Source organism: Sceloporus occidentalis, unplaced genomic scaffold (genome assembly GCF_023333645.1).
Source record: "Sceloporus occidentalis isolate IW3139 unplaced genomic scaffold, rSceOcc1.0.p SCAF_9, whole genome shotgun sequence".
NCBI classification, from domain to species: Eukaryota; Metazoa; Chordata; class Lepidosauria; order Squamata; family Phrynosomatidae; genus Sceloporus; species Sceloporus occidentalis.
This window is the reverse complement of record NW_028316989.1, coordinates 46,005,175-46,023,073: the sequence shown is the minus strand read 5'-3', so window position 1 is coordinate 46,023,073 and position 17,899 is coordinate 46,005,175.

The window sequence follows — 17,899 nt, the reverse complement described above, 5'->3', positions numbered from 1 at the left end:
TGTTTAACCTTCTGGGGGAGCAGGAGCTGGGGCACTGCCCCCCTGCTAGCAGGAGCAGACATATTACACACTACCCCAGGTATCCTGATTGATTGTTCCCACCCCAAAGCCCAGGGATCGTAATTTAACTCAGCGGCAGGCCTTCCAGGCTGGTCGGGTGTGTATGTGTGTGTCTGTGTGTGTCTGTGTGTATATATGTGTGTAAGTAAGGGAGAGTGATCAGGACCAATCGGAGGGAAAGGGAAAGAGACTCAGTCATGGGAAAGCGCAAACTCTGATAGGATTTCAGTGGGACTGATCAAGACCAAGACTAGTACACAAAGGGATCTTATGTGGTCCAAAGAAGGTGTAGCATCACCTTTCCTAGAGTTGACCTGCTTCCTCAGGCGCAAGGGAGACCAACCCTAGAAAGCTCATGCTGCAATGTCTTTGGCCCATATGGTCTCAAAGGTGCTGCAAGATCCCTTTGCATGCTCAGCTAGGAAGAAAGAGAACTTAGGGCCCGCACAGACAGGACAAAATAAAGCTGCTTTGGGTCATTTGGAGGTATCCTGTTTAAATGACACATGCATCCTTAGGACAGGAATGTGGCTTGGCTTCTGGTTTCTTCCAACGCATGCATCATTGAAACAGCATACCTTCAAAGTGACTCAAAGCAGCTTTAGTTTGGCCTGTCTGTACGGGTGCGTAGAACACCTCTTTTGGAGGAGATATCGTCTTCAAAACCCATCATTCCCATTTTCACATCATACTCGTGTGAGCCGGGGAATGCAAAAAACACATGACAGATCACAGGGGGGGGGGGGGGGGACAGATCAAGATGAATATCAGTGTGCAAAATGATCTTGTGGCACCTTTGAGATCCAGTGGGCAAAAGAAGTTGTAGAATAGGTTTTCTTAGACTTGGTCTACTTTCCTCAAATGCAAAGTAGACCAAGTCTAGGAAAGCTCATGCTACAACTTCTTTTATTGGTTTAGTCTCAAAGGTGCTACAAAATCTCTGAATACTCAGCTAGGAAGAAATAGAACCCAGAAAGCCTCTTTTGGAGGGGATCTCATTTACAAAACCCACCAGAACTTTAGGGAACCCTCATTATGGACTTGTGGAAGTCAGATATGGAAGGAGAATTGCTCGGAGGGAATGTCTATATCCACAAACAGTCTGTCACAGCATACTAGTTCTTGTATCCATAACTCCACTTTATCAGCAGCAATAGCCATCTGGTATTCCAGGCAGAATACTTTCCTAATCCTACCTGGGATCCCTAGTGTTTTTTGATGGTCCCCCTTCCAAATACTAACCAGATGTAACTTAAGCTTCTGAAATCAGAAGAGACCAGGTGTGTTCAGGGGAGTATGGCGGATTTGGCTGACCACCGTTGGAAGCAGAACGTTTGGCAGAATGGCCTTCTTTTATAATCCTATGCTGATTTTTTTTTAAATAGATGAGTGAGAGAATGGATGAAGAGTGACATAAATGTTGAGGAAGATAGAAGGAGCTGTCCAACAGATAGATGGGGAGCTGTCCACTCCTGGGATGTAGAGTCTGAGAACAAAATCCCATAGAAATTTGGAATGCTGTTACAAAAGCAAAGCCATTTTAATGGGCCTCCCCACAATAGCAGAGGAATTGTTGCTGAGTGTCTACAGGTCATTGCTGACTTATGAGATTTTCTTGGAAAGATTGGTTCAGGAATTCAAAGACCCAATATGGTCTGTTTTAACCTTTCTGAGGTTGCAACTTGCTTAAGATCACGTGGTGGGTCTCTACAAACAAGCAGGGATTTGAACCCTCATGTCCCAGTCCAATACTCAAACCACTCCACCACACTGTCTCAGTATAGTAGAGGAGAATTTTCCCCTCCTCTTCCTATATTTCCTATCAGTCATCTTGTATACAGGCCCAGTAAGCTGCCATCTTTGGGTGAACACAAGCAATAGTACTGTGAGATTTTATGTTGTTGTTGTTGTCATCGTTGTGTGATATGGGGCTTTCTTGACAAGATTTGTTCAGAGGAGGTTTGCTATTTCCTTCCTCATTGGTTGAGAGTACAGTGGATTTTTGCCTTATGTGGAAGATCCATTCTGGACCCCAACTGTGTAAGGCAAATAAAGCGTATGCTGGAGCCCCAATGAACATAATAGGGCTCGGGTGGAGTGGCGCAGCGGCGCACACATGCCATGGGCATGGGCGCCATTCATTTTATTGCAGTGCGGTTTAAGCCGCGTATAGTGCGCCCATGTGTGGTGTGAGCGCACTGCATGTTACTTGCCCAAGGTCAGTTCAAGCTGGGAATTGAACCCTAATCTCCAGAGTCATAGTCCAACACTCAAACCACTATGCCATGCAGACTTTTGGCTAATGGATGTTTTGTCATCAACTAAGTGTATACATCTTTTAAACACACGCACACACACACACACATGCACACACACCAATATTGTTGCATTTTTCCTAGGAGAAATCTAACTGCCTGTTTGCAGACCGCAACATGATCCATCACCTCCCTGCCAGATGGACGAAAGGGCTATGTGTCTGAAAACACCTTTTCCAGCCTCTGGTAAGAAGGAAACCCATTGCAAGCTGCTCTCTACAGATCACCTCCTGAACACTGGCCCTTGTAAGTTTCCTCGCAAAGGTAAGCTGCACAAACATGGCCAGACAATGCCTTGCGGTCTCCTTACACATGCTCCCTTTTCACCTTGACACATCAAAACCTCTTTCACTTATCTCTAGGCCACCAAACTTTCTTACTCCTTGTTAATCTTTGTAGTTTCTTTCCTTCTCGTTCTTTCCCACTTTCCCCCTTTTAAAAAGAGCATTCGCTAGGAAATCAGTAGAAAGGGATCAAAGCGGAAGTGTAGATGATAAAGCGCCCCCAAATCAATCAGAAATCATGACAGCCGTATTCTCTCTCTGTGTGTGTTTGTGTGCTTGTGTGTGTGTGTGTAATTGAGTTTGTTTGCATTGCTTTGCTTTGCTTTCATGGCGTACCTGAAACAGTGCAATTTGCGATTTGAGTAGCGCCTTCAAGCGAAAGTCTAATTCCAACCTCACCTTGGAAAACCCAAAGGGATAGGTTCTCCTTACATTTACTTTTGTTTCATCTTTATTGGCAAAGGGAAAGTTCCTTTGTTCTAGTTTTCACTGGAATAATCATATTTACGTGAGCCAGAGGATGCAAAATAAAAAATACGAAGACCTCATAACAGGGGGAGAGATCAAGCCAATTTTGTTGTTCAACAACAACAACAACAACAACGCCAAGTTAATTTTTATCTTCTGGGACGTCCAGATTATTTTAACTAGCTTTTCAGGTTTCTTTCTTTCTTCCTCCCTTGCAAACTCTTGCTCCTGAAGAAAGAGTTAAACTGGTTTATACAGTGGAAAATGGCAAAGGCCTTCCCTCACTTTTGTCTTCAAAGCAGACCTTTCCAAATAAGTGTACATTTTAACCACCTCTCTCTCTCTCTCTTTCTAAAGCCATGCATTAAAATAAATAGAATGCTTTTTCATAGTGTGACTAGCGAAATCAGATAATGCGCCAAAGAGATTCAAAGCCTAATCGGTATTTTGGAAAAGAGAAAGAGAGTCAAGAAACGATTACAAGTTAACTTTGGTGGTGTTTGCTGGCTGGCTCTCCTGTTTGCTCAGTCACATTATGATAGGGAGAGTAATGGATTTGGGGAGATAAGGGGAAACAGAGCTCGACCAGGAAAAGGGGGAAAGAAACGAAAGGTGTGTGTTTCTGGGGGGGAAGCAAGGTCAAACAAATGATAAGGACTGACACTTTCCCCCCCATTTTTCACACGGTGGCAAGCAAGGGCGACAACGCAAAGGGGAAACAGGAGGCGACTCGGAAGTGCCGCCATCTCGGCCCTAAGAAAAATGGGAACGGTCCCAAGAGAGATCGTTCTCGCTTTTTATATGATGAATGGCCTTTATAAAAGGAGCAGGATGTGAAGTGTTTCTTACAAGTCGGCTTGTTTCTTTTTAGAAAGTGTACTCTTCCAGTGATTTAACAAAAAATATTTGTGCGCCTCCGTGTTTAACTTTCAGAGACGTTTCCTGGACTCCTGACTGTTTGGTTACACTTTTCCCTTTCTGTTTTCTTTACACTTTATTTTATTTTTAAAAAAATTAACCTTTATACAGATTTATAACATCGAATTCTACCCATATCTTTGAAATCCGTTACAACCATATATGCTCACACATTATCTTATACATCTTGTATGCTCATATATGCTCACACATTATCATCAATCTTGTATCATCCATCTTAAGCAATAGCATAAGTATAAATTTATATTTCTATTTTCCCTCTTAGTTTACCTGAATAAAAAAAGCTTCTTAATTGTGAGATTAATGTCCAAATTTCAGTGTCTTCCAAAGGGAACCTTTTTGGTTTCATTGCTCCAATATATTGTGTCTTCCGATTCTCCCAACCTCTCCTTTAGCCGCAATTGGGTCTGCATTTAATGAAGAGCTTTCAGTGTAAGAATAAGCACAGGTCCTGCCTGTAGGTCTAGTGCTGAACTGGTAGAATTCAAAGCTATAGCCGTATTCGACTGTAAAATCAGTATATAGAAAGATCTGATAGCACCTTTGAGATTAAGGCCCAATATCTGGAGCCACCAAACCTTCGCAGGAAAAAGAACCCAAGAAAAGCGGGTTCTTTTTAAGCCACAAGGGCAGTGTAACAAGTGCATCACTGGCGCACCCGTTACATAAGCACCACACGGCAATGTGCGGATGCCGCACGGTGCTTATGTAACAATGGTGGCACCCGTGTACACAGGGCACCGCCGTTGTTACACCGCCCCTACGTTCTAGGGTTTGGGACCTTGCGGTTGCCACACAGTCCCTAACCCCAGAATCAGTGCTGGTACGCCGCTTTATGGCGGTATGTACCACGCCTAAAAGAAAGATATTGACAGCATGAGCTTTCATAGACTTAAGCCTACTTCCTGAGAGGCATCTGAGAAAACGGACTGAAGTCTATGCAAGCTCACGCTGCCAACTTCTTTCTTTCAGTTAGTCTCAAAGGTGCTACAGGATCTCTTTACATAGTGTTGAGTTGGGCAACTCTGGACCTCCAGATGTTTTTTCCCACACTTCTTCTTATGTGCCTTAAACTCAACTCCAAGTTCTGATGACCATACCATGGTTTTCTTTGCAAGATTTATTCAGAGGAGATATGACATGTTTCCATTCTCTAAGAATGTGTAACTCATCCAAGCTAACCCATGATTTAGGAAAGATTCAAACCCTGATCTCCCAGAGTCCTAGCCCACTGAAGCATTGGTAATACACCATTTTGTGTGTGTGTGTGTGTATTATTTGAATTTTTTAAAATAAGATGTCCAGTTTCATTCCCTCCTCCTTTCTTTTTCAGTGCTTCCATTTTTAATAATCTCTATCAATATTGGTTTTTAGCAGATTTTTAATGTCAACTGGAGATTAATATCCATTAATTGAATTGACTGTATTTCCTTTAATGAGCGCAAACAGCTTTGGTGTTAATACTGATGATCCCAATAAGGCTCCTCTGTATTATCTGAATTTTCTCAACAGCCTGCAATAGTTCATTAGGAAAAAAATGAATTAATTTTGTTACTCTTGCCTGCTTTAAAAACACACACGCATGCACACATATACACACAATGCAAGCAAAGCTGATTAAAAAGAAATACATTTCTTTGTGGTGATTTAGGAAAAAGAAGTCAAATCAGAGCTGAGTGAACAGTTCTGGGGGAGCCCACAACTCAACATCATTCACAGCAGGTCTTGCTCTCCATATTATCAATAGTCTGCAATGTTTGAAAGTGACACCTCTGATCAATTCAGCAGTGCTTAAGATCTTCAGAGATTGAAGCCCTGACTGTAGTCTGCACATCTCTGCTCAGTTCATTTCTATCCACTGGGTTGAGGAAAATATGGGCCATAGACAACATGTGGCTTTGGACAATACATGGTGAGAAGCCATTGAGGAGGGACTTGTCTTCTGTGGCACCATGGTTAGGGAATACTCTCCTTTAAAAGGCCTAGTTGGTACCAATGGTGGTGCCATTCCTGCACTAAGTGAAAGCAAGCCCTTTTATTAGAGCTGTTGGCACAAAATTCATTCTATTTAGACTTGTGTATATCTTTCAGTTGGTTTTATAGTGACTTAGGGTGCATCCAGACTGTAGAAAGAATGCACTTGGACACCTGCTGCAGCTCCATCTTATCAAATCCTGGGATTTGTAGCTTTACAAGGCTTTTAGCCTTCTCTGCCAACAAGAGTCTTACAAACCTACAAATCCCAGCATTTGGTAGGATAGAGCCCATGGCTATAAAAGTGGTGCCAAACTACACTATTTCTACAGTGTAGGTGCACCCTTATTTTAAATAGGTCAAATTGTTTAATACACCTTTAGTCTATTGAAATGATTTCAATTACCTTAAAGAGTTTTATATTTGTTTAAAAATTATTTTACTTGTGCAATGTTCTGAAAGCCCATGGGTCATCCACTCCAAGTTTAAGGCAAGGCCAAATGACCTTTAGTTCTCCAGATGTTGATGAACTATTATTTCTACCAGATCTCACCATTGATCTAGTTCAGTAGCATCTCAAGGATGACATATAACTTTGATTTGAATCCTTTTGGTCTATAGCTTGAATCCTTTTGGTGTCTTAGACATGTGCACATGTGTACATTTGCCTACAGAAGTGGATGGATTTTTGTGTGTGTATGGAATGGCTATATTCAGTCCAATCTCATGGAAGCAGGTTCAAGGATGTATGACTACTGAGCATGGCTACAAAGTGCACATGGATGTCCATGTGTTTTGTGCATTGAGATGCATGCCTTTTGCATGACTGCACATTGGTCGACACTGAGCATTAAACAGCATTGCAATTCATTAATGAAGTGGCATTGAGCAACAGCCACATAACTCAATGAGCATAAGGTTACCCTCTGTCTCCTTGATGCAGCATTTTAGCCACTGTATCAAACCATGAAAAAACCATATTGGGTATAATGGACTGTACAAAAGGCACAGTCTGGAATCTCATTGTCAGCCCCACCTAGAGTAGATCCATTGAACCAATGGAGTTTACTTATGCATGGACTCACTGTTCAAAAGTTAATCCAATGGGTCTCCACTATTCAGGGATTAACAAATGGGATTCGGGTTGAAACAAATGAAATCACACAGAGTTTGTCAATAGATTCCCCTCAACGCTCTCTATTTTTACGGGACATATTCCGCTGTTCAAGTTCAGCAGCTAAGCAAGGGTTAACCCTAAAACATTCCACCTTGAACCCCGCTCTCTTTATCTGGCACATCATAAAAAAAGATCAAGAGTTCCTGCTTATTATCTTATTTTTCTCCTCTCTCCCTCTCCCTCTGCTTGTTTTACTAGGCTTGAGCCCAGACCAGTTATGGATTAACATTGTGATCAATAGCAGGCTTGCTGTCTCTCTCTCTGCAGGAGAAAATGAACTGAAAATGCAGTCAAACTCTTATTGATCAAGGATATAGGTCTCACTTTCATTACCTCTGTCTCTTGATAACCCACAAATAATGTGATGAGTTGCTAATCTCTCTGATTTTCAATGGACCCTTCACCCCTCTAGACTCTGTGCCCGGCAGTGCATATATATATATATATATATATATATATATATATATATATGTATTGCTGTGGTACATTCTGTTGTGTGTAATACATGTATCATCAACTTCCAATCTATTCCCATCTGGCCTGGTCAATTGAGTCACTTAAAATGGGTTCATAAATAGAGATGGGCCAAGAGGAATATACAATTATATTCGGTGCTCTCAAAACAGATGAATTGCCTTCCAATAACAGATGGATCAGTTGAGTGGAAGAGGACATTGCTTGATTTACTGATGTCAGTGTTTGGGTGCATGTGCGCATATGGGCTAATGTTTGAACCACACCAGAGATATTCCTGCTAATGTATTTTCTGGCTTGAAAGAAGTCTTTGAGGCTTGGGATCACCTCCAACCAAAATGAAGGTCTGAGATCTTGGAGAGCAACTGATTCTGAGTGAAAGGGATCAATTATTTTGTCCAGTATAATCTAAGGTCATATGCTCATTCTGTCTCTGAACATGGAAGAGATCATTTATTTACTTATTCAACTTATACCCCACTTTTCTCCCACCAAGGGACCCAAGACAGCTTGCCACAAGTTAAAATAGAAGTTGGCTAAAAGGTATGTTACAAAAGTTTAAAAATAACAGTTAAACTACTATAGTTTCTTATCGGTTTTTCAGGCTATGTGAACATGGCCTAAAAAACCCACAAGAAACTATGGATGCCGGCCATGAAAGCCTTCGACTTCACAATTAAACTATGATTAAAAACAGATAGAAAAATTTAATGTACATTTAAAACATAATTAAATGTGGATTCCAAAGTTACAGCCATGTTAGTCTGTAGGATCAGTGCGTAGAAGGATCTTGTAGCACCGTTGAGACCAACTGAAAGAATGAAGTTGGCAGCAGGAGCTTTCCTACACTTCAGTCTACTTCCTCCTCTGCATTTGGAAAAGCAAAAGAATGGCAAAATCAAGGTTTGCTTTTTGGAATTTATATCCTTTTTGGAATATTTTCAAGCCATGGATGCTTGAATCCATGGATAAAAATCTGTGGATATGGAAAGCTGACTGTATTTTGCAAGGTAATTCCCCTTAAATCCATTAAAAGTATCTCCAATCTCTCCCTCCCATCCTGCACACTCTCCTTTCTCATTTCGAGATGTTGGGCTCAAGATGGAGCATTGTGTTGCCATATGGCATCCAAGATTCATCCATAAGTGCTGCAATCTGTTGTCTATTATGACTGAGCCTGAGGTGCATTGAGTTGATCGCTCCTAAACCTGCAGACCTTTGGAGGTTGTCTATATGGGCTTTTAGCAAGTTCTGCCCTTATCTATGGAGGCTAGCATGCCAATAATGGGGTGAAACCTCATTGCTGTGCCACAGCCGATGTGTGTGAAGAAGAAGTCCTTTTATGTCCTTCCTTTCTTCCCCCTTTCCCCAAATCTAATGCTTTTATTTTTGTCAATAAACTGTGTCGTTTATTGGAGTGAAGAAAACTTGTGTTGTTTGAGGTCTTTATCAGAGTTCCTACAAATCAGGTTAATTGGTGATCAACAGAGCTTTTCTGGTTTTAATGAGGCCCGGTAGCCTAAGGCAAGGCCTAGCTTTTGATAAGGGACTTTTCCTTCTCTTCTAGTGGACTCTTTGATCACTTTCTTTTTTTTTAAATATATAAAAAAGAAACCCAACAACAACAGGGAAAAAAATCGGGAGAACAACCGCCGGGAATGTCATTGTTTTTTAATTGCCTGATTACCAAATGTTGGAGATAAAAGATAGATGTTCTCAATTAATAACATTTACATAGATTAGCATCACTAACAAGGCTCATTAGGAGCTGCTCACTTTTTGTTTCAATGGTGTCCCATGACATTTGTGTGTTCAGCTTACGCAGCCTTTTGTCCATGCGGCTCTTCCTTGTTTCTTTCCCTTCCACCAAACGGAGATGATGCTCAAAGGTGGAAAGAGGAGCGGTTTTAGGAATGATTACTCCTAAGCATCACATGTCACTATGAGCAAACTTCTCCTTTTACCCATACAGGGATGCCATGCTATACTAATTTTCTTCCTAAAGGAAGCAATGGGTAATTTTAGCTGTTTCCTTCCTTCTGTGAAAAAGTCCTCCAAAAGCAGTTTGAAAGCCGATTCACAATTCGGCATACAATGTCTGCATAAAATTCACAGATGGTGGTTTTGCGCAGAGAACATCCTTTTCTGTGGAGGAAGCAGCATTTTCTGTAGAGAAAGTGATACTTATGCTCCTGTACAGAAATGGCTGTTTTCGGCACAAAATCAACCAATTTGAAATTTTGTGCAGAATAGGTCTTGAACTGTGAAGATTCTTGTCAGTCCATGATTTGTCTCAACATGGTTTCTTGATGCCCCAAAAGCGTGTTTGCTTTGCTATGGTTCCATCCTACTGAATTGTGGGATTTATAGTTTGAGAGCCACCAGCACTCTTTGGCAGAGGAGGCTCAAGACCTCAAAACTACAAATTTCAGGATTCCATAGGATGAAGCAACAGGGCTTATAGTAGTGTCAAACTGTGTTCTTTCTACAGTGTCAACAGACCCTTGGATTGTCACTCCAAGCTTCACATAACTTTTCAAGGTTTCTTTTTACCAACTCAGCTCAACTTCCTTGAGAAGGCAAATGCATTTTACCCACCGATCCTCCATTTGAAGCAACCTCAGGTTATAACCTAATTGGCTTCTTCATCTCAGCTCCTCATCTGAAGGTCAGGGCATGGATGGCAGGCAAAGCAGGCGAGGAACATGACACTGAGCTGCATTGCCTGGGGCCAGATGACTTGAGTTACAAACAGTTCTTGTTGCATGACCCTTATTGGTCATACATATTCGGCTTGTTAAAATGAGCACATTCCCCCATCTCTTAGGTTTCTCTTTTAGGGAAGGCGGGAACGGAGGCCATCGATCACATATACGAAGAGACAGCATGACCAGAAATGATTTTTTTTTTACTGCATCAGAAAAACATACAAATTTGCTCCAAATTAAAAAGTCCTGCACAAATTTGCATTGGCTCCAAATTAAAAAGCCCTGCACAGTTTATCTTTGGACTATTGATCCAAAGAGAGGTTGTGGTTTCTTCCTCTTATGGAAAAACTAATACAACAGGTTTGCAAAGCAAGAAATGAACTTCATGAGAATGTTATTATTGTGCACTGATTTCCATTTACAGTCAGCCCTCCATATCCATGGCTTTCAAATATTCCCAAAAATATGTGCATTCCAAAATGCAAGCCTTGATGTTGCTATTATATGCAAGGGACACTATCCTATTACCCCACTATATTTAATACAATGCATAAATCGTATGCCAATCAAATTTGCAGATGACTCCAAATTAGGAGGAATAGCTAATACTCTAGAGGAGAAGATCAAAATTCAAAATGTCCATAACAGATTAAGAAAGATGGGCCAAAACTAACAAATGAATGTCAAGAGGGAGAAACATAAGGTACTGCACTTAAGCAGAAAAAAATGCATAGATATAGGATGGACTTAACGAGACTAAATTTGAAAGGAATCTAGGAGTCATAGTAGACCACAAGTTGAACATGAACCAACAGTATGACGCAGCAGCTAAAAAAGCCAATGTGATTCTAGACTGCATCAACTGAAATATAGCATCTAGATCAAGGGAAGTAATAGTGCTCACCTGGAATACTGTGTCCAGTTCTGGGCACCACAATTCAAAAGGGATGTTGAGAAGCTGGAACGTGTCCAGAGGAGGAGAATGAAAATGGTGACCATGCCTTATGAGGAGAGACTTAGGGAGCTGGCGATGTTTAGCTTGGAGTAGAGATGGTTAAGAGGTGATACAATAGCCCTGTTTAAGTATTTGAAGGGGTGTCATATCCCTGACCTCCAACACTGCTCCACGTAACTGCTTCCCTCTCTCTCCTGCATTCACCACTGGAAGAGTATGTCCCACCCGACTTGAATGGTTGTATCAATGCTGCCTGGGTAAGAAGTTTGGGACAATGAAAATAAATTTGTCCATTCTAGATATGGAGGTGATTATGGGTTCAGACCCTGTCATTGTACAGCTTCAGTGAAATCCTTGGAAAGATAGACAAGGATGTTTTTGGCACATCAGGCGTACAATGCATTATTTATTGAACATAGCAATGATTATGTCTTGTGAGGAAATTACTTAGTCACACAGTGTGTCGGTTGCCCTTTTTGATACATCACATTAGCTTAGCTGAAAATGCCACATCTTATCAACAAACAGAGCGGGCTTCTTGGGAAATCAATGCCTTTGGATGTCATGTAGGAGCGATCAAGTTAGGACATGTGTATTAGACGCCTGGCCTAGGAACATTGAAGAGAACTTCCAAGACAAGAGATAAGTAGATGGAATCCAGGTCGAAGACATCCTGGTTCTTCACTGACAGAGCAAATTCCATCATAGACAGGGATACCAGCAGGTCAAATGCTGGATCAGCTTCCCATCTGGCCTTTGCTGTTACTTGTTAAGTGAACTGTTCTCCTGCTTAAGTTGCATGTGTGTATAGCATATTGCAGCAGTCCAGTCTTGCAGTGCCATCCTTAAGTCCTCTGATTCTAGAAAGGGGCACAGCTGGCATATCAGCTAAAGTGGGTAACAGGCACTCCTATCTGAGCTGACATTTGGAGAGATGGATCCAGGAGCACTCCCAAACTGTAAACACAGTGTTTCTGGGGGAGTGTAATCCAGAACTGGATGAAACACCTCCAGCCCCAGTTTAAGACCCTCTGTCTTGTCTGAATTGAGTTCCAAGTACAAGGTGGTAAGGTGATTTGGATGCACCATACGTGCCTATTGCCCCACTGCAAGCACAAGCCCCATTTTATTGAATGGGGCTTGAGCATACACATTATTTGCCTTATGCATGGGGGGGGGCGTGCAGAACAGATCATCCGCATAAGGCAAGGCTCCACTGTACTATTTCTATGCCACATTTTCAGCAATACTGAAACTCAAGGTGCCTAACAAAAGTTGAAATGTACACAGTTACAAACACATGCAGAAACTTATTATTAAAATGCAATTACATTATCCGTAGAAAGTAAAACCAATTAGAAACATTATTGTCCATTAAGGTCAGGAAAACAGGCCCCTGTTAAAAGGCCTAGCCATCAATTTTTAAAAGCCTGATGGAATAGGACAGAGAAGTCTTCAGTTGCTGATAGAGGGACAGCAAGGAAGGAGCCATCCTAGCTTCTCCAGGGTTGGGAGATCCAAAGCCTGGGAGCAACCACTGAGAAAGCCTTCTTCTTTGTTCCTACCAAAGAAGGTAGTGGGACCAAGAGATGGTCCTTCTCCAAAGTTAAAGAGCCCGGGGTATGCTGGTATTGGAAGTTATGCTTCTGGGCCCATGCTTTACTGGTCATAACAAACACTTTGAATAGTGTCTGGAAATAGATTGCCAGACCTCTGATTAAAGAAGAAAAGCAAAAGTTTTCATTCCTAAAAGTTTACACTGACACACAAACCGAATGAACGCTCGCTGCAGGAAGAGCATGTGGGTGGAAATGTTGACTTCAAATGAATTCCCCAAAGAGGGAAAGTTTGAAAAACATTGCCTGAAGGTGCGGGAAATGAATACTTAAATTAACAAAAAGATAAGAGCTGGCAGAGAAGCTTGGCAGCTTAACATTAAGGGTTTGCCAACTATGTTTGGCCCCTCCCCAGTCTTGGTAGCTGTAGGGAGAAATCTATTGAGACACCCAACCTGTAGAACAGAGATGATTCGTTTTTCTTTCCCCTTGTCCATTGGCAGCTTAAATGTCCAAGATAAAAACCGGTGTAACAATAGGATATTCATGTGATGCATTCAAAGGGAACCCACTTCTGACCAGAACACCGGATAAATTGTTCAAATCCAGCTCATTATGCAAAGGTTATCTCTGTAATGCTGCCAAAGGAACTCGATTTTTGAGTTACCTGCCATGTAATTGCCAGTTGGTTTCAGGGACAAATTTAGCTCACATCGCTACCTTTCTTTCTGTCTTTCTTCCTTGTCCTTTCTTGTCACTTTCCTGAACAGTTATATTGGTGCACATTAGCCGCCGCTTTAAAATGCTGGCAAAATGAATTGATACTGGAAATAGATCTTTAGTTCTCTGCATCAGAAATTCCTACATCAATCCAGAAAATGTGCAGCTTAAATATCCCTGATTTAGGCAGGAGGTTGCGCAGCTTTAGGACTCACGATTGGAGAGAGAGCATGGCATAGTGGTTTGACCCTGTTCTGGAGAACAGGGTTTGATTCTCTGCTTGGTCATAGAATCCACTGGGTGATCTTTGGCAAGGCAAAGTCACACTCTCTCAGCCTCAGGGGAAGGTGATGGCAAACCTCCTCTGAACAAATCTTGGCCAAGAATAACCCATTATAGGTTCACTTTGTTGTGTGCCTTCAAGTCATTTCCAACTTATGCCGGCCCTAACAAGGGGCTTTCTTGGCAAGGTTTGTTCAGAGGAGGATTGCCATTGCCTTCTCCTGAGGCTCAGAGCATATGGCCATGATATCCTCAGCACTCTTCTCCAGCACCACATCTCACATGAACTGATTTTCTTCTTGTCCGCTTTCTTCACTTGCACACTTCCTCCTGTGTGAAAATGACACTGGAGTATTTCTCTTAAGATGAGTCCTACCATCATGTCTGTCTTTCCTTATCATTTATATCTTGTCTTTCCACCAATGAACCCAGGACCAAATCCATGGCTCTCTCCCTTTCCTCTTTATTCTCACAACACCCTGTGAGGTAGGTCAGATTGACAGAGAGAAGGTCACTCCATCATTCATGGCTCAGTGGACATTCGAATCTGGATCTCCATCACATTAACCTTAGTAGCCTTAGTAACTACTATTGGGTTCTGGGATGGTAGTGCAGGTGGGGAAGAAATATTTTGCATACAATCAAAGGTTTTGGGGTCTTTCAGAAATGTCCCAAAATGAAGCCAATGTTTGGTCAAAAATCCAGCCAAAAATGTTAAGGGAACTGGGGGGCTTTGGAGGATGGGGGTTCAGAGTCTCAAAAGTCCAATCTAGTTACGTGTAACACATAGGTTGCATGCTCACCCATGCTCTGGAGTCAATGGGACTGAAAAGTGCTATTATGAGCCTGCTTCATCTGAGATACACAAGACACACACAGAGAGCTATTTTTGTCCACTACACAATAACTAAGGGGTGAAAACAAAATACTCTGGGATATCTGATGTCACCTGTCTGTCAGGAAACCCATGCTATCCTTTCAATCAGTCGCTTCCAACACATGAGCTCACATTGAAGAATTATCTCCTTGCATCCCACTCAAAAAAAATGTTTTCCCCTCTTAAGAAATAAAGCTTTATGGATACCTCCTGCTCACAGGTGGCCGGTTCAAGGACTCATTAAAAAGTTTTACAACTTTCCTTTGGATAAACATGCTGGAATTGCCATCAAGCCAGCTTAAGAAGTCGCAGCTGTTAAAGAACATGGGGGACTTTCAAAAGAAAATAACAAATTATTATTTAATGAGACGACTAGTCCTCCCATTGTTGCTTTATTTTGAAGCAACCTTGAAACAGGCTCCCCGGTGTTTGTGTAGTTTCTGGCTATCTTTTATTTTTTCCCTCTGCTCATTATTAATCCTCTCCTGCTGGATCCCTTCTCACTCTTAATCAGTCAGAGATGGTAGCAAGCTCCAACATTTTGCTTGGCTTGCTCCCGTCATTCTCCGTTTTGTTTTGGTTTGAAGGTTTCCTAGGGCTGCATCTGCACTGCAGAAATAATGCAGTTTGACACCGATTTAAGTGCCATGCTATAGAATTATACAATTTGCTGTCTGTTGGAGAACCAGAACAATGCGACAGAGAAAGTGGAATATCTCGCAATACTACAAATCTCAGTATTTCATAGCCATGGCAGTTAAAGCCATGCCAGACTGCCTTTCTACTGGCTCCACACTATGGAATTCTGGGATTTGTGGTTTGTCGGGGCAGTGTGACAGAGAAGGCTAAATATCTCAGGAAGCTACAAATCCCACAGTTTCATAACACTGAGCCATGACAAAATGGCACCAAACTGCACTTGCATAGCAGAAATAATGCAGTTTGACACTGTTTTCACTGCCATGGCTCAATGCTATTGAATCCTGGAATTTGTAGTTTTTGGGGGCACCAGAGTTCTTTGGCAGAGAAGACTAAATATCTCACGAAAGTACAAATCCCAGAATTCCATAGCGTTGAGCCGTAGCGGTTAAAATAGTATCAAACTGCATTATTTTTGCAATCCAGGAAGAGTTGGCTGAACGTTTCAGTTAATAGTTGGAGGGCCTTCCACCAGACCACTTTGCAGACACTGACACACACCATTGATGTGACTGTGGCACCTTGAGGCTAAAGGTCATCTGGGATTTCCACAAATCCACCAAGGTAACTGGCCAAATCAGATTACAGGAGACTTCACATTATTGCATGATCTGATGATGGAATACCATCTGCTAATCTCCTTTTGGGAGGGACGAGAAGCAGGTAGCTAATCTGAGCCAACCCATGCTCTCCAAGTCAAGGAAAGGCCAAGCTGTCTAACCGGCATAACATGGCATAGAGGAATATCCTGATATCTCGACTGAGATACAGAGGCTTTTTGTCTTGCCTGGTATACCTGAGTTCTTCTTTTTAATCAGACAAAGCATCCTCATGCCAGGCTGTGCAAACATGGGAAGCAAAAGGCTGCTGGATTTTGTGTACACTGCTGCCCCCAGTGGTGATTCCAGGAAGCAGCATAAAGACTCCACCCTTCAGCAGCTCATTGGTTCCCCCTGACCTAGGCTGAGGCCACACTGCAAAATTAATGAGATTTGACACCACTTTAATTGCCATGGCTCCATCCTATGGAATCCTAGGATCCTAGTTTGTTGTGGCACCAGAGCTCTCCAACAGAGAAGGCTAAGTGTCTCACAAATCTCAGAATCCCATAGTACTGAGCCATGGCAGCTAGAGTGGTTCCAAACTCCATTAATTCCACAGTGTAGATGCAGCCCTAGGTTCCAGCAGGGATGTAGCGGGGGGGGGGTTCTGGGGGTCTGGACCCCCCCCTTCCATTAGAAAATTGAATGGTGTGTGCTGCTGCGCCGACGCACTCAAGCCCCATTATAATGGTGGCACTTAGTCTGGACCCCCCCCCCTTCCTAAAATCCTAGCTACGTCCCTGTCCCAGTTCAACACACTCTTGTGATGTGATGGAGCAATAGATGGATAAAAATCGGCATTTATTTGCAATCAATTTCTTCTGTGTCACTCACTCTTGGTTTAACTTTCTCTCACTGGAGCAACGAAACACAGTTGTGAATATTACGCCACTTTAACTGCTGTGGCTCCATCCTACATGATCCTGGGATGTGTAGTTTGGTGAGCCACCAGCACTCTTGGGCATCAAAGGCAAAAGACTCTGTAAAACTAGAAATCCAAAATTCCATAGCGTGGAGCTACGGCACTTAAAGTGGTGTCAAACTGCATTATTTCTACAATGTAGATGCACCCTGAGTCAGTTGGTTGTTCTTCATGTCTAACCCCCATGTTCTAGTCTTCAAATGAACAGGCCAATCTTTCCTTGTGTTATATACTCTGGCTCTGGTCAAGATGGACTCCGAAACCTAGCTGCAAATAGCGATGCTCCCATGAGGAACTTATGCCTCTTCCGGCACCAACTCATTTTGCTTTAGACAAGACCCCCTAGCCATTTGAAAACAACAACAACTTTATAGATTTCAACCTCCAGGTCATCATGGCAACAAGTAATAATGGCTGAAGAGCCTGCGGTCCAAAAATGAAGCTCCAGGCCTTGTTGTTGTTGTTGTTGTTGTTGTTGTTGTTGTTGTTGTGTGCCTTCAAGTCATTTCTGACTTATGGCAATCCTATCATAGGATTTTCTTGGCAAGATTTGTTCAGAGGAGGTTTGCCATTGCCTTCCCCTGAGGCTGAGAGAGTGTGACTTGCCAAACGTCAGTGAGTTTAATGGCTGTGGACCTAGCTACACAGACCCACATGTATTAGAGCATATTTAAACAATAAATATAAGGCTGTAAATAAACTGCTCTTAAAATATGTATCCGCCTAAACATTCAGCCTTTTCATTCTCTGCTATGTAAATGTCATGTAAGATGTGTCCGCACTGCAGAAATCACCCAGTTTGACACCACTTTAAATTCCATGGCTAATGGCTATGGAATTCTGGGAACTGTAGTATTCTGAGATATTTAGCCTTCCCTGTCAGAGAG